A 25,752-nucleotide genomic window follows, 5' to 3' on the forward strand; every position below is an offset into this window, starting at 1 on the left:
GGGCACTTCCGGCACGCGCTTCCGGCACGCGCTTCCGGCGGAGGCCCTGGGGCGGCGCTGGACCTGTGAGGGAAGCCGAGGCATGTCCGTCCCCGCCTGCGGGACGCTGCGCACGGCCGCGCTGTCTTCGCGGCGGGGCGGCCCGCACGGGCCCAGCAGCTTCCGGCGGCGCCTGACGCGTGCGGGACGGAGGGCGAGGTGCGTCGTGGCGCTGTGCCTCGGTTTCCCCGCGGAGCCGTTCCCGCGCCGTGAGCCCTCGGGTGCCCCCGCCGCTCCCACGGGAGCATCCTTGCTCCGTGACGCGGGAGCCCGGGGCGCCTCCTCGGCCCGGAGCTTCTGGGGGGTGAGCGCGTCCGGGCGGTGTGGACGCCGCAGTGTCGCTGAGGCGGCTCCCAGACTGTGCGTGCACGGGGCTGTGGCTGACGTGGCCCCGTGAGACACCCCCGTGTCAGACGTGGCCCCCGTGAGACACCCCCGTGTCAGGCGTGGCCCCCGTGAGACACCCCCGTGTCAGACGTGGCCCCCGTGAGACACCCCCATGTCAGGCTTGGTCCCCGTGAGACACCCCTGTGTCAGACGTGGCCCCCGTGAGACACCCCCGTGTCAGGCGTGGTCCCCGTGAGACACCCCCATGGTTGATGTGGCCCCGTGAGACACCCCCATGGCTGATGTGGCCCCGTGAGACACCCCCGTGTCAGACGTGGCCCCCGTGAGACACCCCCGTGTCAGGCGTGGCCCCCGTGAGACACCCCTGTGTCAGACATCCCTGTGAGACACCCCCATGTCAGAAGTGGTCCCCGTGAGACACCCTTATGGCAGATGTGGTCCCTGTGGGACAGCCCTGTGTCAGACGTGGTCCCCGTGAGACAGCCCTGTGGCAGACGGGCTGTGGCAGACGTGGTCCCTGTGAGACACCCCTGTGGCAGACGTGGCTCTGGCTGACGTGGCTCTCTGTGGCAGATGTGACTGACCGTCATATCTGTGAAGTGCACAGTGGCCACAGGCCTGCTGCCATTTCTGTGGTGTCATTGCCTTTCTGTTCCCGAGGCCACCAGGAGCCTCCTCATCCTGGGACCCCCTCCTCCCACCTCCTCCCACCCATCGCAGACGCAGGTGCAGAGGAACAGCAGAATGAGATACAGAAGTGTCTAGCCGGGGGGCCAGACCGGAGGTGGTGACGTCCCCAGGAGTGGGCAGCCAATCAGTGGTGCCCGTTTGAGCCGTGCCGCCGTCTACACGGAGCTTTGCGTGCCGGTGTTGGGGAACGTGAGTTGTGTGTGGCCAAGGCACGAGGCGGCTGAGCTGACCAAGTGCTAGGACAGAGGAGAGGTCCTTGCCCTCGCCCCGAGGAGCCGCAGTGTTCGTGGACTGTCACTTGCGGGGGACCGTGAGGCACACCGCGGCTCCCAGGGGAGGCCGCCCTCGAAGCAGGTGCACACCAGGTGGATTACGGTATTCGAGTGCCTGGGCAGGTGGCGGGGAAATGGGACACGCTAGAACACGCCCTTTATGCAGAGGACGGCAGTTTGGCCTACCTGGGGCCACGTGTTCCGGTGCGTCCAGGAGGCCGCTGTTGTGTGCCATTGGCACCGTCTGCCTAAGGGGTTCTCAGCCTCACTGCAAGGTGGGGAGACGGCACCCGAGGACGGCGCTACCGCCCGGGCACTGACGTGTGGTGAGCGCGGGAACAGACGTGTTCGAGAGAAGAATGCTTTCCTGGCTGAGCCTCCAGTGCCCGTTCAGGAGTTGAGTTCCAACAGACGTGTGACGGTGGAGGCACGGCAGGCAGTGTGCTGGAACATTCTCTCTGCAGTGATGTTTGCAGTGAGCTGTCGCCTGGGCAGTGGGTGGCGGATGGGGGAGGGTGCAGCGAGGGCATGGTGCGGGGGAGGGGAGTGGTGCAGCAGGGAGGCGGGGCCGAGGTGGTCAGCTACAGTGGGCTGAAAGGGCAGCTAACTTTGCTGTGGGCTTTCCTGGGAACTTGCTGAAGACCTCATGTGTGAGATTTATGTATTTGTTTGAAAGGCAGAGTGACAGGGAGAGGGAGAGATCTTCCATCCGCTGGTTTATTCCCCAAATGGCTGCAACAGCTGGGGCTGGGCCAGGGCGAAGCCCGAGCCTGGAGCTCCCACGTTGCGGGGCCCAGCCAGTGCTCAGGTGTGCTAGCAGGGAGCTGGATGTGAAGTAGAGCAGCCAGACCTTGAACTGGCGCCCACGTGGGGTCTGGTGTCGCAGTGACGTGACCTCCTGCATCACCGGCCCCCTGCCTTTGAGTTCTGTCTGTACATTTTTGTTTTAAATTTGTTGTCCGCAATGGAATGCGAGTTCTGTGGCCCCTGACGAGAGTGCAGATGTGCTGGGTCAGCAGGGGAGGGCGAGAGGTGGGGGTGGGGAGGCGAGTCCACAACCTGCAGGTGCTGCCGTGCGTCAGGTCCAAGACCCAGTTGTTTGAGGGGACAGCTGCTGGGTAGGGAGACTGGACACCTGGGTCCTCCTGAGCTCCAGCCCAGACCCCAGTGCCTGGAATCTGGAGTTGGTGCCCTTGTCTCTAGGAGTGGAGTGAGGGCAGCGCGTGCACACACACACGCACTTAGCCTCCAGCTCTCTGGGTGGTCTGGGACAGGGCTCGTGTCCCCAGGGAGCTTCCGTGCACTGCCAGCTGCAGAGGTGTCTGCGGGTCGAGTCATGTTCAGCTTCAGTGGCTGCACGCCAGCTGCCAGTGGTGGGTCACGGTGCCGCTGTCATGTTTGCGAGCGCCCACCCAGTGCTCCGCTGTGCTGTTGCGAGGCCGTGGGAGGATAAGGGCCATGCAGGATGGACACCAGCTGCCTCTCCTCTGGTGCGCGCACGTCATGGCCAGGCTTTGTTTTGCCTTGGGAGGTGTGTTTGCTGCGTAACGGATGTGCCGGGTGCTGCATGTGAGATGTTGGGGGGTAATTTTCCAGTGTGAGAGTCCTGCATTCTCTCCTGCGATGACCCTCTGTGGCCCCAAGAAACCCTGCGTTACAGCAAGAAGGCAAGACGTCCTCGTCCTGTTGCCTCAGAGAATGAAGTACAAGGCCCAGGCACTGGGCCGTGCGGCAGGGCGTGCGTCCCTGTTTACCTGGAGTCCCCTCCTCAGGCATAAGTCGGTGCTGTTGCTGTGTTTCTGAAGAGTGGGGATGTGATGTCTTAGCCCAGGGAGGGTGACTCTCGGGGCCAGCGTGAGCCTGCGATCGGCAAGTGCTCGCTCAGCGTAAGCTCAGAGGCGGCCACGCCTGCAGCGCCTCAGCCCACACACGGCCTCCTCCTGCCCTGGGCTGTACTGGATTTTGTTTTAAATTTGTTGTCCACAATGGACTCCAGATCCCAAGTGCTCCTCAGACATGACACCTGCACGTCCGGCAGCGCCAGCTCGGCCACGGCCTCTGCAGGCTCCTGCTGGGCTGCTGGCCCAGGGCAAGCCATCCTGGTGCGTGCCCTCTCTTGGTGTGCGGGCAGGTGGTGCAAGCCCAGCCATGAGTGTGTGAGTGTTGTGAGTGTGTATGAGTGTGTGGTGAGTATTGAGCGTTGAGAGAGTGTGGGTGCTGAGTGTGTTGGGTGTGTGTCACCATTGTGTGAGTACTGAATGTATTGGGTATGTGCGTCGAGAGTGTGTGCGTCTCAGAGGCCAGCGAACGGGGTGGCAGCTGCATCCATCATGGTTCGCGTGCCCTGCACCTGGGCTGGGCCTGGCTGCTCATCGGTTGGTCTTGGCACATGGTGGGCACACTCAAACCTGTGCCTCCAACTGCCCGTGCTGATGACCCAGCTGAGCCTCCTCACACATCAGATGCCCCCGTTCACCACCCCCGACCCACAGTCATGGTGACCCGAGTTGTAGGGCGGGCATGAAAATGTGGCTGTGAGTGCGTGTGTGAGCACATGCATGCATGGGTGTGTGTATGTGAGTGTGCGTGAGGATAAGTATGTGTATGTGTGAGTGTCTATGCATGCATGTGTGTGAGTGTGCATGTGTGTATGTGTGGAGTGGGTGTGTGCATGTGTGGGTATATATGCACGCATGGGTGTGTGAGTGTGCATGTGTATATGGAGTGAGTGTGTGCATGTGAGTGTATATGCATGCATGGGTGTGTGAGTGTGCATGTGTGAATGTGCACACATGGGTGTGTGAGTGCATGTGTATATATGGGATAAGTGTGTGCATGTGTGAGTATATGCACACATGGGTGTGTGAGTGTGCATGTGTATATGGAGTGAGTGTGTGCATGTGAGTGTATATACATGCATGGGTGTGTGAGCGCATAAGTATATATGTGGGGTAAGTGTGTGCATGTGTGAGTATATGCATACATGGGTGTGTGAGTGTGCATGTGTATATATGTGTGGGGTGAGTGTGTGCATGTGTGAGTGTATATGCATACATAGATGTATGAGTGTACATGTGTGAGTGTGCATGCATGGGTGTGTGAGTGTGCACGTGTGAGTGTATATGTGTGGGGTGAGTGTGTACATGTGAGTATATGCATGCATGGGTGTGTGAGTGTGCACGTGTGAGTGTATATGTGTGGGGTGAGTGTGTACATGTGAGTATATGCATGCATGGGTGTGTGAGTGTGCACGTGTGAGTGTATATGTGTGGGGTGAGTGTGTATGTGTGTCTGTGCATGCATGGGTGTGTGAGTGTGCGTGTGTGAGTGTATATGTGTGGGGTGAGTGTGTATGTGTGAGTGTATGCATGCATGGGTGTGAGTGTGCATGTGTATATGTGTGGGGTGAGTGCACACATATGTGTGTGAGTGTTCCATGTATATATGTTGAGTGTACATTGACCATGTATGAATGTGAGTGTTGAGTGTGTTGGGTATATGTGAGTGGTGCGTGTGTGTTGGGTATGTGAGTGTGTGGTTGTGTTGTGAGTACTGTTTCATGTGTGATTATGTTGTATGAGTGTTGAGTGTGTTATGTGTATTTTGTATGTGAGTGAGTGTTATCTGTATGTGTGTGTGTGTAATGTGAGTGTTGTGTGAGTGTGTGAGCATTATCAGTGTGTGGGTGTGGCAGCAGCAGGCTGGCAGTCTCCTTCCCCGTGACCAGGGTCCTCCTGGGTGCTAGATAAGTTCAGGAGGGGTTTGGGCCCCTGTCACTCACCGCCCTCTCTGCAGGGAGGGCCCAGCTCTTCCCTGCTGTCCACTCTGGGCTTGCGCTGGGGGCGGAGGTGACTCATTGCCCCCCTCCCCAGCCTAGCTGCAGGAGAGGGGTGGTCCCCACCCATGACAGACTCTTGCACAGGAGGCAGGAGCCTGGGGGATGCCCTGGTGTGAGGAAGCAAACAGGACTGTGCCAAGGGACGAGGGCCCCTGAGTCGGGCAGTGCCTGGGCTGTCTGTGGCCACGGGGGCTGCAGAGGAGGAGGCAGGAGTGTAAGGGGGTGGTGATACCCATGCTGGCCACACCCGGAAGCTCCTCACCACCCAGGCACAGCGGGGATCCCCCTGCAGCCTCCAGGAAGGAGAAGCCTGTGCACCTGCCCTGAGCCCTGTGGGCCCCAGTCAGGACCGGCAGAGCACGTGTGTGCCGTGGCAGCCACTGTGACGTCGCTGCAGGGTAGCCCCGTACTGGGGATCTTGCTGGGCTCTGGGCACTGCCCCAGGGGCCTGGGACCCTCTCAACTTCAGGCCATGGGTTCCAAGTCCCTAGCTGGGTAGCAGGAAACCCTGGCCAGGGCTGAGAGGTGGGCCAGGGGCTTTGGGTAAGGGGAAGTGGAGAGGTCACAGGGGCCCCTCGGCAACAGCTCGTTTGCCCCTCATGGTCTGAGCCTAGCCTGCTATGAGCAGGTGAGATGCACCCCCAGCGCCCCTCTTGTCCCTGCCTCTCCCTTGCAGGAGGGAGGAGGGCTCAGGGTCAGACACCCGGGGTTGCATGGACCCCTGCCCTCCCTACACTTGGTGGCTGCCAGGAGCTGCCGTCTCTGCCCATGGACCGATCTGTGTTCCTAACACCCGTAAGGCCCTGGAAGTGGGCGCAGACTTTCTCTGCCTGCTGTGGGGTCTCCTGTGGGGGCTTCCTGGACCCCTGGTTTCCAGCTGCTACCCCCTGCCACTTGTGAGGACCCCGTGACTCAGGAAGGAGGCTGTGAGTGGTGGGAGACGTGGGCTGCAGGGCGATGGAGGTGGCCCACTGAGGCCTGCACGTGTCCGGCTCGTGGCTCCTTGGAGACCTTTCTCCACTTTCCCAGCTCCAGAGCACGGCTATGCCTGAGACAGGCGAGCCCTTCTCCACGTGTCCAGGCGTGGGTGGGGCCCCGCCCATGGACTCAGGTGGCCCTCAGTGTGGCTGTGAGCCTGCTGTGGGCACCTGGCCTGGCCTGTGGGCACCTGGATATTTGGCTGGTAGGGGGCACAGGGCTTAGGTGGATGTCTCCTGACAGGCGTGGGGCAGGGCCCCTGTGTGTCCTGCAGGCTCCTGGTCCCTGCCAGTCCCCAGGGCTGTCAGGACCTGGTGCTGCAGGTGCTCCAAGTGGCCCTGGCAGCGGCTATGTGGGACAGGGCTGCTTGCTGCCAGGCTGTGGCTTCCGTCGCTGCAGCACGGGGTCACGCCCTCCCTACATTCCTTCTCACTTGCTCATTTTTTAAACTCCAACCCTGGTGGTTTCCCCCATGGGGTCAGGCGGGGCCAGACATGATTCTTTGGTCGTTTTTCAGAGATGGAAACTGAGCTCATAGAAGGAGAAGTCTTTGCTCCAAGGTCACCCCAGGCCTCCCGACACCCACATCTGGACCTCGCTACCCCTTGTCGCCAAAGGAGCAGCATTCTGGAACGTTGTCTGGGAAGGGCGGCAGCCAGGCCTGTCTTTTCTGCTGTTCCTGGAAGGGTGTGTGGAGGCCACACAATGGACCCTGTCCACAGCCCTGGCCTCGCTTGGCAGATAACCGCTCGGCATCAGCAGCAGTGTGGGGAGACGGCTCATTTTCATGGAATAGACCGAAGCCATCCAAGCGCCCCTTATCTGCAGGCTTCGGCGCCTGTCTCGTGGCAGATGCTGCTTGTCAAATCCCGTCTCCCGCCCGTCTCCCTGTGGCGGCCCCTGCCGACTTGGCTGCCCTCCCTCACCGTGCTGCCCGTCCCCACCTTTGCGAGGCTGTGCCACAGGAGGGTGTGTCTCGTGCTCCATCCCAAAGCAGCGAGAGGCCCCCACTGTCAGGTGGTCTTACCCTGACTGTGCTGGGTGCTGGGCCCCAGTCCCCAGCCCCCAGCCCGGCCTTCACCTGACATGCTTTCTGACTCCTGAGTTCCTCCTCGGAAAATGGGACAGGGAACTGCCAGTGAACCCCTGTGTGCCCCTCGCAGCCCCGCCTGCCAGCTCTTTGCTCCAGGTGCGGAGGGCTTGGCTGCCTTCGGCCTCGCTCTGTCCCTGTTGCCTTTCGCACACCTGGGACTGTGGGGCAGGGCACAGCCCTCAGCACATTGCTGGGTCTCAGACCATTCACTGATTCATGACAGTGATTACAGAATCTCCCGGTGACCATGCTGGCACCCTCGTCCGAGGACCTGCTTTGCTCTGTCCCCTCTGTGTGTATCTGGAGGCACGCCTGGGGCCAGGGCTGGTGGTGGCGGTGGCGCCCCAGCCCTCATGTCCCCCAGGGGACCCCCACCAGTTACTTGCTCTCTGCGTGTTGGAGACAGGAGATCCGACACCAGGGACTGGAATGTGGGTTCTGAGTCTGGACAGCCCAGCAAAGGGAGATATGGGGACAAGGAGAGGGCCCTGCCGGGGCTTGGCCAGCAAGAGCTTGAGGCTGGTGCCGTGCTGCCCACTCCTTTCTGGGGCTTGCAGCTCAGGAGGACCCCGCTCTGGAGCCTAAACCCCCATCTCCCTCACCAGGGGGAGCCTGCCTGTGACTGGGCCACCGTAGCTGGCACGCTGTCCAGCACCAGCTCGGTGCCCTGGAAGTGAATGTGGGTTCACGGCTCTCCCCTGGGACCCCAGCGGCGTGTGTGTGCCTGTTGGGGGTGCTTCTGGGTGAGCACCGTTTGGAGAGGTTCTCACAGGGCATTACAAAATGGCGAGTGTCCGCTGAGGTCATGACTGACACGAGTGGGTTTTGGTGTGGAGGCTGCTCTCAGGGCTGGCCCCCAGCACCTGGGGCACGCATGAAGTGCCTGCGATGTCCTCTGATCTGAGTGGGCAGAGCATCCCCAGGTGCTGGGGGAGTGTGGATCGTGGCGGCCCCGGCCCCGGCCCCCACCTCCGGCTGAGGGAAAGTGCCTGGAATGGCGCCCAGGAATCTGCCCTGTGGCCAGTCCCAGACGTCCGTGCTGCAGGTGGTCTTCAGACCACACAGTGAGACCCCTGCCTAGGGTGAGCAGGATGCAGTCCATGCTAGGGCGTCCTGTTTGGGGGCTTCCGGGCCCAACTTTGACGGGTTTTCTCGGGAGGGTCTGGATGCACGGGGCTCAGGGCTCAGGCTTCTGTGTGCGAGCTCAGTTGCTTGCCTTGTGGATGTGAGAGCTCAGGGTGCATCCCCGCCCCGGGGACGTCCTCACCACCGTGCAGGGCGCAGGGCGGCCGCTCTGAGCGGTCACACTGCTGTACGTGTGTTTCCAGAACCTTCTCACCCCCATCCCACACTCGCTCCCCCTCACCCCCAGGCCCCGGCTCCTTCTTGCTGTCTGCCTGACACAGATGCACTGACAGGGGCCTGGATTGGGAGCAGAGCGGCTGGGACTTGAGCTGGTACTCACGTGGGATGCCAGTATTGCAGGAGGCAGCCTAACCCGCTGTGTCACCACGCCGGCCCTGGCACTGATGTTTGATAGGGTGACAGTTCTTCAAGCAAACCAGCCCCCTCTGTACTCCCAGGGGCGTGGAAAGCAGGTCCCTGGAACCTGACGTGCTGGGTGAGAGGGACCTGTCTGAACTGCAAACCGTGGTTCCCAGGAAACCAGGCTGAGCTTGGGGGGCGCCACCACTGACTGTCATGTCACCTTAGCACCCATGTCCACGTGCTGATGACAGTGAAGCCTGGAAGTTGCTGCAGGAGACAGCATGGGCTCCTGGACAGCAGGACAAGTGGGAGATGCGACTCGATCAGCGAGTCCTGGTGCAGGGGACGTGTCCGTGGAGGGGCTGACTCCCTGTGCCAGCACGGGGCCTTCCTCTGGAGAGGGGCAGGCATCTTAGACTTCAGTGGAAAAACAGTTCTGAGAACTCAGCAAAGCCGGGATTTCATTCTAAAATGCGTTGAAAAAAAATCGCCGTTTGGCTGCGAGTCCATTCCAGCCCTGCCTTGTGCTGGCGCTCGTGTGCAGCCCTGAGCTGGGCTCCGGCACTGGAAAAATCTCCCACAGGCGTGAGCAGCCGACCGCAGGTTCCCGCTGCGCAGCATGGGCTCAGCAATGGGCAGGGCAGGGCAGTGTGGGGTCGGCCGCCCTCCCGACCAGGACCCACGCCAGAGCTCCGCCTGCCTGCTGGATACCTGTGCGGGCAGTGCCCCTGCTGCTCTGCTCCTGGCCATCGGGGCCGGCCCAGGTGCGGCGGAGGCTCACGGCCAGCTCTACACCGCTCATCCCTGAACTTGGGCTCACTGGGAAAGCGTTAACCTCCACCAGGGTCTTGTCTTCTCTCTCTCTCTCTTCCTTCCTCCCTTCTTTTCTCTTTTCTTTTTTTAATTGATAAATCTCTTCTTTCCCCTGAAAAGAGCTCGCTTTCCAAAGAAAAAGTCACTTCTGGCAACTCCCAGATCCTGACGACCCACACACAGAGCTGGCAGAGGCCGGCCCCGTGGCGATCACGATACACACCAGACTTAAACCATTTTTGTTTCCAGCAACGGTCTTGGAGCTGGGGCCAGTTCCTGTCAAGGGGATCCACTCCAAACGCCGTTCCCAGCTCGCCCTCGCGGCTGGGGCGGGCTTCAAGAAGGGGCGGGGAGAAGAGGAGTGCAGGGTGCCTGGCACGGGCTGGACAGGGCGTCACAGTCCAGCCCTTCTGCCCCCCGGGGTGAAGGAGCCGAATGCCTGAGCACACACGGGCTCCTGCCAGGGTGGGCTCTCCCCTCCATGGGGGCAGTGGAGGTGCCGGACCCCCACTCTGCACTCTCTGAGCCCCTGATGTGCAAAGTCCCAGGCTGACCTGGTTGATCCCCCTGTTCCTGCAAGGCCGGCGCCTCTGAGTCCCGTGGCTGCCTGGGGTTTGGGAGAACAAGGTGGGGGTGTGGTATTGGTGGCCTTGAGTGACGAGAGAGCGAGGTTGTCCCCGTGCCCTCTTTCTGAGTGGCAGGGATAGTTCTCCCCCATGACAGGGTGAGGTTCTCCTTGATGTTGGCTTGTGTGGGGCGAGGTCTGGGATGGAGGTCATGGCTGCCCCTGGCAAGGTTGCCAGGTGGAAGAGTTCCCTGGGCCACAGGGGCCTGGCAGGAACCTGCTCGTCCCAGATCTGGGGGCTAGAAGTCCACAGTCGCAGGGCAGGGCTGCTTCTGAGCCGCGTCCCAGCAGCTTGTACACAGCGTCTGCTCCCTGCGTCCTCACTTGGTCGCCCCACACACCTGTGCAACAATGGCCTGCTGTCTCTTCCTCTGTCCGGCTGGGACTCTGGTCCAGTCCCACCGGGCCAGGGCCCCAGCTCGTGACCTAGTCTTTACTGTGGTCACGAGGGCACTGGGCCCCTGTGTGGATTCAGAGGATACCAGGTGTCTCCCATCTGAGCGCTCCCTTCGGCATCTCCCTACACAGGGCTCCATGCTTCTCTTGGCTTTTATTGTTGTTGTTTTAAGATTTATTTATTTGCTTGAAAGAGTTACATAGAGGGAGAGACAGAGATTTCCATCTGTTGGCTTACTCCCCTGGTGGCTGCAATGGTCAGTGCTAGGCCAGGTGGAAGCCAGGAGCTTTATCCTGGTCTCCTATGTGGGCACAGGGGCCCAAGCGCTCAGGCCATCTTTGGCTGCTTTCCCAGGCTATTTGCAGGGAACTGGATGGGAAGTGGATTAGCCAGGACATGAACCAGTGCCTACGTGGGATGTGGGCATCATAGGCAGTGGCTTTACCCGCCACATCCCAGCACTGGCCCATCCACTTTTCTCTTCATCCCTGCATAAGAGGCCACAATATCACCTTGGGCCCTAGCCCAGTGAGGTATCCTGGGCAAACCAGAACAAGAGTGGCCGAGGCAGTATGGTGATGCCCAGAACGTCCTGACACACTAGGGCCCCTGTAGGAGACAAAGCCCTGGCTGGCAGGGGTGACTACGGGCTGTAGACGGAGACCCCAGGGCCCAGAGGGCCTCAGCAGAGCGGCCTCCCTCGCTCCACCCGTTCCCTCCCATCCTGTGTGGCTTCCACACCACACGGGACTGGCACCTGCTCCTCCCTGTGTGGGCTGAGCTTTTGTGCTGTGGTGGGGCTCCATGGTGAAAATGAACCCCAGGATTTAGGTGGGGGACTGCTCTCCACGATCCCCACGCTGGGGAGCACTGCCCACCTGTGCAGCCTCCCCTGGCCAGGAGTGCGATCGCTGCCCGGGTGCCTGTGCTGTCAGACGTCTGTTAAGGTGGTTGGTGTCTCGCAGCCCCTCCTGGTGTGGCTTTGCTGAGCACAGATCTGGCGCTGAGAGAAGACAGATGTGCTCTGTGTCAGTGTCTGCTGTGGGCCGAGGTGTTTTCCCAGGTGCCGGTAGCCTGTGCTACCTGGTGGAGCAGGCAACTCCTGGTCCTCTGAGGCTGGAAGCCTGGGCGCCTCTTCTGTGCCATTGCATGTGGGCATCAGCAGGGGGCCTGCGCAAGGCGCAAGGTTGCCTTAGGGGTCCAGGATGTGGCGTGGCTGATCGCTCATGGTCAGTGCGCAGTGGGTGCTGGGCCAGCACCGTCGCTGACCACTCACTGTCACCTGTTTTTTTTTTTTTTTAATATTTATTTATTTGAGAGTCAGAGCTACACAGAGAGAGAAAAGAGGCATAGAAAGAGAGAGAGAGAGGTCTTCCATCCTCTGGTTCACTCCCCAGTTGGCCGCAGTGGCCAGAGCTGCACCGATCTGAAGCCATGAGCCAGGGGCTTCTTCTGGGTCTCCCACATGGGTGCAGGGGCCCAAGGACTTGGGCCATCTTCTACTGCTTTCCCAGGCCATAGCAGAGAGCTGGATCAGGAGTGGAGCAGCTGGGTCTTGAACCAGCACCCATGTGGGATGCCGGCGCTTCAGGCCAAGGCGTTAACCCACTGTGCCACAGCGCTGGCCCCTCACTGTCACCTTTTGGCTGGGGGGTTGGGAGCCAGGTGGGCTGCAGTGTGCTGGCCCTTGACAGCTGTGCCTTCACGACCTGGAGAAAGAAGGGCCTCGATCCTCCCCCAGGGCAGGTCAGCCAAGTCCAAGAGGGGAGGGGAGGAGCCCCTTGTTCCCAGCAGGGAGCGTGGGTGTGGATGCTGGGGCCCCCTGCAGGCTTCCTCCTGCCATTGTCTCACCCTCACTGAACCCTGGCACCCTGGGGAGCAGAGGTTCTGACAGATGGTCAAGCCGCTCCTGTCTGCGGCCCCAGTGCCAGGTCAGGCTGGTGTCCTGGCCTGCTGGGCGGGCTCTGTGTGACCCCAGCTTCAGCTGCACCTCATCTTCTGTGTGGGGTGCAGAGCCAGGTCCCCGCTCCTTCGGGGCTGGCCCGCCCTTTCCTTGAGGAGTACGGGTCAGGGCTGCTAGCCCAGCTGCGCTCCTCCCCACTGCGGCAGGCCTGCCACCTGGCTCAGCTCTGCCGCCTTCTGGTGCCCCTCCTAGCATTGGCATCTGGCTGCCTCCACCCTCCTCCAAGGGGCCCGGTGTGGGGAGGGCCCCCAGCCAGCCCCTGGACTTGCTGCTCCGCCTGGGTCCCGGCCCTGCCGTTCTTTGCAGCCTGCTTACCTCAGCTTCAACGGTTTTTTTAAAACCATATTTTACTTTTTGCATTTTGTGCAGCTTGCTTGTGGGCAGCCGGCCCAGGTGACAGATCCAGGACCACGACGTGAGCCAGGACAGCCCCAGCTTTGGCCCAGCTGGGACGGATGTGCAGGTAGGCAGTGTCTGTGACTGTGCTGTGACTCAGGCGTAGACACGCGAGGTTCAGATTCTCCTCAGACGCAGCGTCCTGCTCCACGAGGGCGTCGGGTGACTGTGCAGGACCTGAAGGGGCGGGTTTTCCTCCTACAGCGCACCCAGGGCCCTGGGGCTAGCTCCGGAGTCCCTGGGGCCCAGAGATGAGGAGGCTTCATCTGGCCACATGTGCCTGCAGCTGCCTGGCTCCGGGTTGGGCCAGGGACCCCGCTGCTGCCCACGTGGACGGCTGAGGCTGGTGCTCTTCGTATCTGGGGAAAGCCATGAAAATTCAGCAGTGAGACCCAAGCAGTTGCTCTGTGGTTTTAGGCTGTACCTCTCCCTCTGCTTCTGCTGACGCCCCCTGGGGAGGAGCCGAGGGCAGACGGGGGCTGCTCACTCTCTGCTGCGGCCTCTTGGTTCCTCGTCCGGTCCTCGCAGCTCCCCAGCCACATTCTCCCACGAGGACCCAGGCCCAGCGAGAAGCACACAGGGCTGCATGGTCCCTGTCAATAAGAGCTGGTTACAGCTGCTGTCACGCGGGCTCCCTGAGGCCAACCCTGTTTTTGTCTCTTGCGACCACCACCATGGTGACCCATGCTTGTTGAGTGACTGAGTGGGCAGGTGGCCAAGAAGCCCAGCCGGGCTGGAAGCAGGTGTCCCCCCAGGGCTGCCGGCCCTGCCCGCAGGCTGCACTCACTAGCGCTCCGTGGCAGCTGTGTGCAGACACAGCGTGCTGTGGATCAGGTCGGCACGTGGGTTCTGGCCTGCGTGGCTGGCAAAGGGAGCGGTGCCAGTGCCGCAGGCAAAGGGAGCGGTGCCAGTGCCGCAGGCTGGTGGCCGCCTCACCAGACAGAGGCCGCAGCACCGCGGAGGAGATGCAGAGTGAGGGCAGTGAGGACAAGGAGGGTGCAGGGCCCACCCTGAGGCCTCTGGCCTTGGATGCTGAGTTCACGTCCTGCCTCTGCCGCTCAGCGGGAACACACGTCGCTCTCTACCAGCTGTCTTCAGATGGCAGCTTTGCTGGGGGCTGACTTCATGTCACACAGCTCCCCCGTCACACGTGTGCAGTGGGGGGGGGGGGTGTTCTGCTCAGGTGTGGCAGGAGCCAGGCGCAGTGCAAGGGGCTGGTTGTCTTCAGAGGTGCGATGGAAGTGAGGATCTCTCTTCAGGACACCCTGGGTCTAGCAGGCAGCCAGGCCTCTTCTCTCAGAGCCCCCAGCCCTGGCCACCATCACTTCAGTTTCCAACTCTAGGGCTTTGCCTGCGAGGGACGTTTCACGCAGGAGTCAGCCCTGACATGTCCCTCTGCCCGGCCTCCTTCACCCAGCGTTGTGTTTTCGAGGTTCACCACATTGGATGTGTCAGGGCTCCACCCCGTCATGGCTCGGTCCTGTTCCACAGTATGGATGGATTACGTTCGCTTATCCGTTAATCGGTAGACGTGTAGCTTCTTTTGACTTCTTCGCTTTCATGGAAAATGCTGCCGCAAACGTTGTGCACACCTTCACGTGTGGGTGTCCTCTCGGGGTACAGCCAGGCGCAGAGCTGCAGGGTCACGTGGTGGCTCTTGGCTCACCCCTGGGGACGTGTGGGCTGTTGTCCACTGCGGCTTCCCCATTTTCCTTTCCCACCAGCAGCGGTGAGCACTCCAGTCTCTGCACGTCCTCGCCCCGTCTCGTGCCCTGGGCCCAGGCTCCTGAGTGTAGCTGGGATTGTGACTGTGGCGTGTGTGTCCCAGATGGCTGACGACACGGGGCCGGTTTGCATGCGTCTGTGGCCGTGTGTATGGCTCTGTGGAGAAATGTCTAGGCAGGTCTTTTGCTATATTTTAGTCAGGTGGTCTGTCATTCTGTGACTGAGTCGCAGGCGCTCTGTTCCATGTAGAAATTCCTAATCAGATAGGACTGGCACACGTGTGTCCTGTCACGTCCCAGGTCTGTCCTTTCCACGGAGTTTGGGATGCACGTTTCTGCTTCTGCCTTCTGCGAGGGCTCCTGGGGTTCCGCCTTACACGGGGCCTTGGCTGTGCTGTGAGTTAACGCTGCACGTGGTGTGTGGCAGGGCCGGCTCCGCTCTCTGCCATGTGGTTCTGCCAGCACTGGCTGCTGGCTGAGAGCCGAGCCTTGTGCCTGTCAGTGGTCTTGGAAGCTTAGTCAAAAGCCAGCGAGCGCGTGTCCAGGAGGTAGCACCGCCGCTTTCTTCCGTGAAGTCCGGGAAGGGTTCACTCCCTGCTGCTTCGCCGCCTCGAGGAGCTTCCTGCCCAGGCCTGCACAGGGGCGGGCTCCCGGTCCATGAGGCTCGGGCTGGGCATCGGCAGGGCCACGGCCCACAGCTGGGGCACAGGGGGAGCCGCTCCCTCCTCCCAGCCTGTCTCGTTGCCATGCCAACCGTGGTCTGGCCCAGGAACATCCCCTGGCTGGAAGGATGGAAACCGTGACTCCGTGTTCTCACTGAGCTGGCTGGTGATCTCAGGTGAGGCGCCGGGATCTGGAACAAAACGTCCTTGGTAACGGGGACGCCTGGCGCAAACAGCCCCAAACTGCGTCTGCAGAGGCCCTGCCCAGAGTTCCCACCGCTCTGTGCGCGCTGGGGCAGCCACGGCCGCAGCTCACACTCCCCAGGGGGCTCGTCCTTCCCAACGAGCCCACTGAGGCCTGGGGTATCCATGGGGTGGGCACCGGCCCAGCGCCGTGGGCATCGCTGTGCGGCATGTGGGGGCTCCGCCTCTGTGCTCCTGCCTGCCCCCACCGGGGCTGGGGCGCTGAGCCCTCTGAGTCCCTGCCCTGTGCGAGGAGTTTCTTTCTTGATTACGTGCCTCCCTCTTCCTGCTGCAGGCGGCCTGCTTGTGCTGAGTTCCACTTCCCAGTCACTGCACGCACAGGGGCTTCCCTGTCAGCTGCCACTCAGAGGGCAGCGGAGCCCCGCCCCCTGCCACTCAAGGCAGGCCCACGGGGTCCAGGCCTGAGGCCCCGCCCCCTCTCAGAGACCACACCGTGCAGATCCTGTCCAGGGCTGGGGCGGCACTGCGGAGGCTCTGTCGGGAAGTTTGTATGGCTCCCTGTGGGGCTGATGCAGAAATGTGTGGATCCCCTCACAGCAGCTCCAGGGACCCCCATGTTGCCTACAGTGGGGGAGGGGCTGTGCTGCCCTGGGCCCCCCAGGTTGCCTGCAGTAGGGCAGCCATCTCCCCACTCACCCTTCCTCTGAGACGCCTTCACCCCAGACTGGGGCTGGGGGTGCTGTGTCGGTGCCTGCTGCCTGTCTGTCACCGTATGTGACCACAGGTCCCAGGAGGCAGGGAGTGCCTTCCTCACAGCTGCTGGCACCAGCAGGGACACAGGGACACAGCCTGGGGCCTGCGCTGGGCATCCACGGGCCCTGTCCTCACCCGAGAGGTGGCTCCTTTTCCCGGATCAGACATGAGATTCCGGGTGGCGAGGGCCCTCTCTGAGTCCACACCTGCTGCCTGGGCCCTCCCGTGAGAGCCACAGGCTGGGGTTGAGTGTGGGCCTGAGAATGTGCATTTCCCATGGGTGCTTTGGGGTGCTGCTGTCCTGGGGCCCGGTTAGGGGCCCAGACCTAGAGTCTCGGGCTGTGTCAGACCTGGACATACCTGCCTCTGTCCAGAAGCCTGGCCTCATCCCTGCTTCCCCAGGGACTGAGCAGCCTGGCCCAGGACCACAGTAGCCAGGATGGTCCCTGAGCCCAGAAAGGGGATGGAAGAGACCGAGAACAGGGCAGCAGCTGTCTCCTCGGGGGGAGTGGGGTCCATTTCCCTCTCCCAAAAGCAGCCCTTGGCCTTCAGGAGGTAGCTGCACCCCCCCCCCCAACAGCAGGCTGCCAGGCTGGTCAGGGGTACTCAGGTCCAGGGTTTGGCCAAGGAACCTCACTTGAGCAAGTGGCCCAGGCAGAGCCACGCCAGTCTCTAGGGCTCCCTCCTGGGGAAATGCGGAACCTCCACCCCTGCCTCCCGTGGACTGAGAGGCCCACGTGTCTCAAAGGGCTGCCGTGGGGCTGAGTTGGTCTTTATGGTCCCCAAGATGCTTTGTGGTCAGTGCAGTGAACTCTAGTTGTGTCTGATGGTCCCTGTTCTCCGGGAGGGAAGTGCACGCAGCCACAGCTCAGCACTGACCTGCCCTTGTGAAATCTATCTTGGTCCCCGTTCCCTACCCCCCTCCCAGCCTGCAGCGGGCGTTGGGGCTGGCATCTTCGGGGCTCACGGCCTTCCTGCACATGGGTGCTGAGCGTGCTTCAGCCTCAGAGGGGCCGCTCTGCTCCTGGGCACCCTGCACAAGCGGGGGCCACACTACCCGGCTGCCGGCTGCCCGCACCCTCCCAAGCTGGGGTAGACGCTGTGGACATGGGCGCCTCTGGCTGCGCAGCGGGAGGAGCCCGTCTGAGCACCAGCTCCTGCTCACTGATCAGGCAAAGGTCTGTGAGGACTAAAGGCCCCAGGGCTGGGCACACCCCTCCCGGCTCCTGCGTCCTGCAGGATGAACCTCTGGATGACGTGGACACCCCTGTGTGCCCCTGCCACCACGGCTCTCAGCTCTCTCCTCCCCCTCGTCGTGAGCACCACTCCTCCTTCGAGACGTAGAACGTTCACAGCTTCGTTCCACGTCCTGCACTTGTGCCGGGTGCTTGGCCCAGAGCTGCGGTGAAGGCACTGTCCAGGAGGCTGCCACTCCCCCTCTCTGGCCTCAGTTTCCCGGGGGTGCAGGCATGGCCACTCCTCCTCTCTGGCCTCAGTTTCCGGGGGGTGCTGGCGTGTCCACTCGCCCTCTCTGGCCTCAGTTTCCCAGGGGTGCAGGCATGGCCACTCCCCCTCTCTGGCCTCAGTTTCCCGGGGGTGCAGGCATGGCCACTCCCCCTCTCTGGCCTCAGTTTCCCGGGGGTGCAGGCATGGCCACTCGTCCTCTCTGGCCTCAGTTTCCCGGGGGTGCTGGCGTGTCCACTCGTCCTCTCTGGCCTCAGTTTCCCGGGGGTGCAGGCGTGGCCACTCCCCCTCTCTGGCCTCAGTTTCCCGGGGGTGCTGGCGTGGCCACTCCCCCTCTCTGGCCTCAGTTTCCCGGGGGTGCAGGCATGGCCACTCCCCCTCTCTGGCCTCAGTTTCCCGGGGGTGCAGGCATGGCCACTCGTCCTCTCTGGCCTCAGTTTCCCGGGGGTGCAGGCATGGCCACTCGTCCTCTCTGGCCTCAGTTTCCCGGGGGTGCAGGCGTGGCCACTCGCCCTCTCTGGCCTGTTTCCCGGGGGTGCAGGCGTGGCCACTCGCCCTCTCTGGCCTCAGTTTCCCGGGGATGCAGGCGTGGCCACTCGTCCTCTCTGGCCTATTTCCCGGAGGTGCAGGCGTGGCCACTCCTCCTCTCTGGCCTGTTTCCCGGGGGTGCAGGCATGGCCAAGGTGCACAGCAGAGCAGGGGATCAAGAGTGAGGAGCCCTGTGTATGTCTGTGCCGTACCTGGTTTTTAGGGGAGCTGTCTGGGCTGAGTGGTTCTCAGGGTCTCAGGCCATGACCTTGGGTTTTGTGTCCACAGGTCTCTGGAACGCTGGTACACAGGAAGCAGAGCAGGATGAGTCGGTGGACATGGACAGGTCCAGGGGGTGTGGGGGGAGGGGGGTTAAGATGAATGCGCTGCCCGAACCCCTCTTGGCTTCCTAGAGCAGTGGTCAGGCCCCTTTCCTCCAGGACAGAGAGTTTCCCATCAAACCAAGCATTTGTGCCGTGGCTCCTCCTGGGATGAGCAGTGATTCTCCCTCTTCCGGGGCTGCTCCCTGCTTCCTGCTGTGCAGTAGTGGTTCCATCGTCACAGACCCTGGTGGGCAGTGCCCAGCCCTTGTGGTCATGCCGGAGGCGAGGGTGTTACCCTGCAAGGTGGGTATCCCTCTGTACCTGGAATCCCAGGGAGCGGACGATCAGGGCTGCGACTGGCCTGCCCTGGCCCTGCAGTGGAGATGCTGCCTCTGTCTCTCCTGGCACCTGTCCGGTGGCACAGGGACTGCCAGCATGTGGGGCTCTGGTCCCAGGGCCGCCAGGCCACCAGCATATTTGCTTCTCCCTCTCTCTGGCCCAGTCTTCAGTGTGAACTCTAGCGGGGTCTCTCAGTGCCATGTGGGTGATCTCCCTGCATCCGGGGAAAGGGACCCCTGTCCATTTCTCTTTCAACCTGTCGTCGTGATGCGGTGGGAGGCCCACATTTCCTTTTATGGTCAGGCACGAGTCCTAGATGCTTTGGTTGTCAGCTGGGCGTGGCTGTTCCTCCCCACAGGGGAACGTGCAGGGTGGGTGCGGTCTGCTCATAGATTCAGAGTTGCAGCTCCGGAACTTCGTGATCTTTAACAGTGCAGGAGGCATGTGGACACCAGACTGGGGTCACGAGGCCCAAGGGGTAACTGGTCAGCCCTTTCCCTTCTCAACTCTGGGACCGGCTCAGCTCACATCTTCCTCTGGACGTGGGGTTGCAGGTGTGCCCAGAACAAGAGTGGGGACAGCTGGGCCTCCTCCTGCAGGAGGAACCTGCGTGCCTCGGTCTTCGGGCTCAGGACACATTTCTCTGCCAGTGGCCCACGGGACTCACGGAGCCACAGGCCACCAGCAGGCAGGAAATGTGAAGGCTGTTTGTTGTTCTCACATCAGGATCCGTGCTGACTCACCGGTCTAGGGCCCAGCTCCATGCTGGCTTTTGTCTGTAGTCTGCAAGTTCAGTGTTGAAGGTTCAGTGACTGACAGGCCTCGGTGGCCCAGAGCACCAGGGAGGAGACACCCTCGGGCAGAAATGGGCTGGCACTACCTGCCGAGGCTCACAGGCGCTCTCCCACCGACAGAAGCGGGGTTGTCAGATGTGCAGCTGCGCGGCAGCGATGTGTGTGGCGCGTGAATCTGCACCAACCGTAGCCCGGCCTGCTCCCTGTCCTCTGTCTGGGCCTTTGTAAATCACAGGAGCTGACGGTGGCATCAAGCTCGTTGTCAGAGACCCCGAAGGCGGGTGGTCTAGAAGCACCAGCCATTCAGTGTCGGCCAGAAACCCGCTGGCGGAGCTTGCCGAGCAGCAGGGCGCCCGCGGACGCAGGGGAGGCTGCGCAGGCCGGGGCGGGGCTGGACCTGGCGGGGGAGTTGGTGTGCACGGCTGCTGTGTCACGTGGGGATGTTCTGGACTTGGGAGGGAGCTCCCAATGTGTGTGTGTTTAATTGATCTATTTCTGCTCTGCACTCAAATGGAATGTTGCTGAAACAGTGCAAGACTTTGGAGCACTTAAATTTGGTGAAACATTCGGAAGAATCGTAACTAGAGACAACTTGTTGAGCAAGTTATGACTTGTAAAATATTTGTTGACAAGAAGTTCTGTGGATGCAGGCAGAGGACAGCGCCTGCGCGTGTGCCCAGGCTGCAGCAGCCGTGCATTTTCACATGGAGGAGGAGAACTCGGAGAATGCTGCCTCGTTCCAGTCTGCTCTGGGCTGGCCAGGCCCCTCGGCCTTGTGGAAAGAGAGGTTGTTTTTTTTTTTTTTTTTTTTTTTTTTTTTTTTTTTTTTGGCAGGCAGAGTGGACAGTGAGAGAGAGACAGAGAGACAGAGAGAAAGGTCTTCCTTTTCCGTTGGTTCACCCCCCAGTGGCCGCTGCGGCCAGCGTACTGCGCTGATCCAAAGCCAGGAGCCAGGTGCTTCTCCTGGTCTCCCATGGGGTGCAGGGCCCAAGCACTTGGGCCATCCTCCACTGCACTCCCTGGCCACAGCAGAGAGCTGGCCTGGAAGAGGAGCGACTGGGACAGAATCCAGCTCCCTGACTGGGACTAGAACCCACGGTGCCGGTGCCACAGGCGGAGGATTAGCCTAGTGAGCCACGGTGCCGGCCCGGGAAGAGAGTTTTCTCCATGAAACTTCACTCCAGGGAAGAGGAGCCGGAGGGGCCAGCACCTCAGAAATGTCAGCCACAGAATGCTGCACTGAAGAACCCCAGGGGATATTCTATGGAAGAAAATGACAAATAATGGGAACAAAGACATTCTTAAAAAGTTTCCGTTGACATAGATTAGAACCAGGTATGTGTAGATCATGGGTGTGTAGCAAGGATGATTGTTTTAAACGTTTAGACAGTTGATTTTTTTTAAAAAAAAGATTTATTTATTTGAAAGTCAGAGTTACAGAGAGGCAGAGGCAGAGAAACAGAGAGGTCTTCATCCGTTGGTTCATTCCCCAAATGACCACAACGGCCAGAGCTGGGCCAGTCCTGAAGCCAGGAGCCAGGAGCTTCTTCCAGGTCTCCCACGTGGGTGCAGGGGCCCAAGCGCTTGGGCCATCTTCCACTGCTTTCCCAGGTCATAGCAGGGAGCTGGATCGGAAGAGGAGCAGCTGGGACTCAAACTGGCGCCCATATGGGATGCCGGCACTACAGGCAGTGGCCTTACCCACTACGCCACAGCTCTGGCCCCAGATAATTGATTTTTAAAATTTAAGAATATTTCAAAAATTTAGTAGAAACTGGAATGAGAAGACAAGTTTATTTCGGCACAGGAAGTTTTAAACCATGCGTGGCCTCTCCATGAAATGTATTTTCTGTCAGCTCCCTGGAGGCTCCTTGTGTGCGTAGATTCCAACAATTTTTGCACCAAAATAAGCTTATCTTTTACTTCTCCATTTCCAGAAACTTTCTAAATTCTGTTGTATAGAGATGGGTTCTTTGGTTTCTGAAATATTTATTTTTAATAAATTTTAAGTAGACTATTTTATAGACCCACCAGTAAAGAAAATAAAAGTATCAGACAACAAGTACACATTTCGGAGAGTTTGTGTCTTGAGCTCTTTCTGGTGCCCCCTTGACTCTCCCAGGTTCTCAGGCCCTGACAGGTGTCCCCGTGTTCAGGGCAACGATGTGGTACTCACTTTTGATCTTTTCCTCACTGTGGATGGGTGGATGGGTGGATGGATAAACAGGTGGATGTCTGGAAGGATAGACTGCTGGGCAGGCGAGTGGATAGATGGAGGGTGGGTGTGTGGGCTGGGGCTGTTGCGGTGACTTTGGGGCTAGTCTCCCTCCTGTCTGTGTTTGAAGCAGGCTGTGGCGTTCAACAGCACCATTCCCACCCTGGCCAGACTCTGAGTTTGAACAAACTCACGTGCAGCCAAGACACAGGCGGCTCGCCACGCCCCAGGTCCCCTGTGCCCTCGAGGTCAGCCCCGGCCCTGTCCAGCCCCCGTGGCCCCTCTATGTCTGTCCCTGGAGCTCAGCCTTGCCTCATCTGGAGCGTCGGAGAGCCATGCAGAGCTGCGTTCTGAGCGTGTCTGCTTCTCTGCTGTCAGTGGCTGCATGGTCCTCCACAGCCCGAGCCCCGCTTTGCTGTGTCCAGGCGCCCGCCGAGGGACGATGGCCAGAGTCCTGTCCCTGGTGGCGGTGGCATATGGGGTTGCTGGGGGCCTCTGCGGGTAGGCTGGGTCTGCCCAGCCCTCACCCCAGCACCCGGCAGGCACTCCTGGAGTATTTGCCGGCTCCCAGGAGGTGTGCCTCTGCCTGTGTGAGAACCCACCCAGCCTCTCGCCACAGCGGCTCTGGCACTGTCCCACTGGCAGTGCACGCCGGCTCTGCTGCTCTGTGGCCTCCCCAGGTGGCCCTGTCAGCGTCTGTGAGTTCAGCCCAGGGCTGGGCGGTGGGTCCCCATGACCGGTGATGCTGAGCCTCCTCCCCTGGGCTTCCGTGGTGGGACTTGAGAGGTGTGTATGGAGGGCGCAGGCCAGGGAGCAGGGGCCCACTGGTGAGTGCCCCTGGGGAAGTCACCCGAGCCTTCCAGCCTCACTTCCTGCCCCGTGTCCTTTTGCAGGCACACAGAAGTGGAAGTGTGTGTGTGGGGGGGGAGGGCCCAGTGCAATGCTTCAGGTACAGTCCCTTGTGAGTGGCGGCCTCCTTCTTGGCCTTTGTCACAAGGACACTCAGAATCTACCCTCTTACCAGCTTCGAGCGTGTGACTAGGTAGCGTTAACCGCGTCCCAGAACTTGTGTGTCTATGGCTGACAGTCCGCACCCTGTGGTTGCCCTCTCCCCGACCTCCTCCCCCACCCCCGATCTACCCCCTCCCCCTCTCTGATTCCGTGAGGTGGACCTCCTTAGATTTGATGTGTACGTGAGAACTGGCAGTCTCTGTCTCTCTGGATTAGTTCACTGTACGGGATGTCCTCCAAGCCAGCCACGTGGCCGTGAGTGCCAGGACTTCCTTCCTTTCCAAGGCAGGGTCACACCCCACGGTGGTGCCTGCATCCACCTGCTGACGAGTGTGCACGGCTCCACCTCTGGGGTGAGGTGAGTGACGCTGCAGGGAGTGCGTGAGTGTGACGCCCCAGCACCCGATCCCAGAACATGGAGCGTGGGTGGGTGCCCAGGTCTGTGGTCTGAACTCAGAGCCTCAGTGCCCGCCTGCGCGGAGCACGTTCTGGTGTCAGCTTTCCGGGCCCTCGCTTCCACCCACGCTTCCACCCACGGTTCCTCCTGCATCCCTCACCTGCCTGCGCCTTCCTCGCGCCCGTGCCGTGGACACCGCAGGTCATGTTTGTCGTGAAGGGTCTGCCCACCTGTCTGTGAGATGTCTGGTTAAACTTAGACGTGGACTGATTTTAACGGAACATGTTTAGTAAATGCGGAGTAGGCGTTGTGGAGTTTTGGCACAAGTCATTTATTTATTTAGATTTATTTATTTGAGAGTTACAGCAAGAGAAAGAGAGAGGCAGACAGAAAGAGAAAGAGACCTTCCATCTGCCGGTTCACTCCCCACATGGTTTTAACAGCAGGGATGGGGCCAAGTGGAAGTCTCTAACCAGGAGCTTCCTCATGGTGTCTCCCACGTGGTGGCAGGGGCCCAAGCACTTGGGACATCTTCCACTGCTTTCTCAGGCCACTAGTAGGGAGCTGGACTGGAAATGGAGCAGCCGGTGGTGAACCAGTGCCCATGGGGGATGCTGCGGCTGCAGCACTGGCCCCTGGCACAGGTCTTGAGGATGGTGCATAAGTGGTGGCTTGGGAAGCCCTGAGGTCACGTCAGGTGCCCGGGTCTCCCGAGCTCCCGAGGTCTCAGAGACACCCCTGAGGTTTAGGCGGATTGCTCATGGGCGAACCCTGCCAGGTGTTTAAGAAACAGTCTCCTGGGTAACAATACGAGGAAACGCCTCCCAGCCACACGAGGCAAACACATTGCAGGGAGAGACTACAGCCCCGCATCCCTCATAACCACAGACCCGGAAATCCGTGACCGTGCCCCACGCCTGTCCCAGTCGGGCAGGTCACGCCTGCAGTACTTAAAGAGGACACGTGTCATGCCATACGCTGTGCTTCCTGGGCTTCACGGACTGAGTCAGTGGTGCTGAAAACTGATGGACAGAAGAAATGTCTGTAATTGTTTCAGAATGATTATGTACATGGGCAAAACACACTTAGAAAAAGCAACGTTGATTCATGATTTTAAAAGGAAACAACTGTCGTGGTCGGGAACGAAAGAGAACCCAACCTTATGGTGAGCACCTGTGAGCGACAGGTGTCACACTCCACGGGGACCTGACGGTGAGCTCCCATGAAGGGCAGGTGCCCAGGCTGGGGCCATCTGTGGTGCCAGAGGGCACTGGCTGCCCAAGTCCAGGCTGTCTGTGTTCACTGCCACCCTCACTGGGCACCTGCTAGGTGTTCCCTCTGCAGAGGGGTACTCACGGAGCCCCCGTGGACACCCTCTGCCCTGCCCCAGGTCTATCACAGGTGGAAGACAGGTGTGCAGCCTGAAACAAGAGTAGGTGGTGTGATCGGAGAGAGGGAGCGTGGACGGGGTCCCCAGCTCCGTGCCTCTGGGCTAGTGGGAGGGACCAGGCGGCTGAGCAGGGAGTGGCCAGGAGGAGAAGACAGGCCACTCTCCGCTCTGCCTGTGGCCTCGGCATCCGCGTGACCAGCTGTCACCTGCCCCGGCCGCAAGCACCTGCTGCTGCTGTGTCTTGTCTGCCGAGGACATCTTCCCAGCCTGCCCCTCCCAATGCTGCTGCCCTCACGGTTGCCGGCAGCACTGGGATGTGGGGCGCCTGAGGAGCCAGACCTCCAGGGACCCTCCAGAAGGGCAGGGAGACTCACGTCTGGGGCTTTCACCATCCAATTTTTTAAAAGATTCATTTATTTATTTAAAAGGCAGACTTACAGAGAGAGTGAGAGAGAGAGAGAGAGAGAGAGAGAGGTCTTCCCTCCTCTGGTTCATTCCTCAGATGGCTGCAATGGCTGGAGTGTGCTGATCCGAAGCCAGGAGCTTCCTCTGGGTCTCCCACGTGGGTGCAGGGCCCCATAACTTGGGCCATCTTCTACTGCTTTCCCAGGCCATAGCAGAGAGCTGGATTGGAAGTGGAGCAGCCAGGACTTGAACCGGCACCCACATGGGATGCCGGCACAGCAGGAGGTGGTTTTACCCACTAGGCCACAGCACCGGCCCCTCCCCATCCACTTTGTTCCAGACATTGAGCCACGTTAAGCAAGCTCTCAGCCCCCAGCCACGCCTGCCTTGCCCAGCAGGGGAGGGGTCGAGGAACAGAATCTGATGCTGACGGTGCTGCGATGTCAGGTGGGGGAGAGCTGGGCCAAGCAGTGTACCAGAGGTCGGCCGGCAGCTGCAGCTGCCCTGTCCACGCTGACCGTGGCAGGCCGAGCCTGTGGTCCGGGAAGGCTGTGCCTGTGGGTGTGTGAGGACTGGAGGCTCTGAGCTGGCACAGCACCCTCC

The 25,752-nt window shown here is 60.7% G+C and overlaps 1 protein-coding gene across 2 annotated transcripts in view; it reads left to right on the forward strand.

Moving 5' to 3' along the window:
• Window positions 1-25,752, forward strand: part of ZNF469 (zinc finger protein 469) — a 204,256-nt gene continuing 178,504 nt past the window's right edge. For both annotated transcript variants that reach the window (XM_070061895.2, XM_070061898.2), the window contains exons 1-2: window positions 1-198; window positions 12,914-13,007. The gene's annotated coding sequence lies outside the window, so the exon portion shown is untranslated. The remainder of the gene's footprint in view (window positions 199-12,913; window positions 13,008-25,752) is intronic.

The sequence above is a fragment of the Oryctolagus cuniculus genome, chromosome 18 (genome assembly GCF_051225735.1).
Source record: "Oryctolagus cuniculus isolate XC-2025 breed Fujian yellow rabbit chromosome 18, ASM5122573v1, whole genome shotgun sequence".
Classification (NCBI taxonomy): domain Eukaryota; kingdom Metazoa; phylum Chordata; class Mammalia; order Lagomorpha; family Leporidae; genus Oryctolagus; species Oryctolagus cuniculus.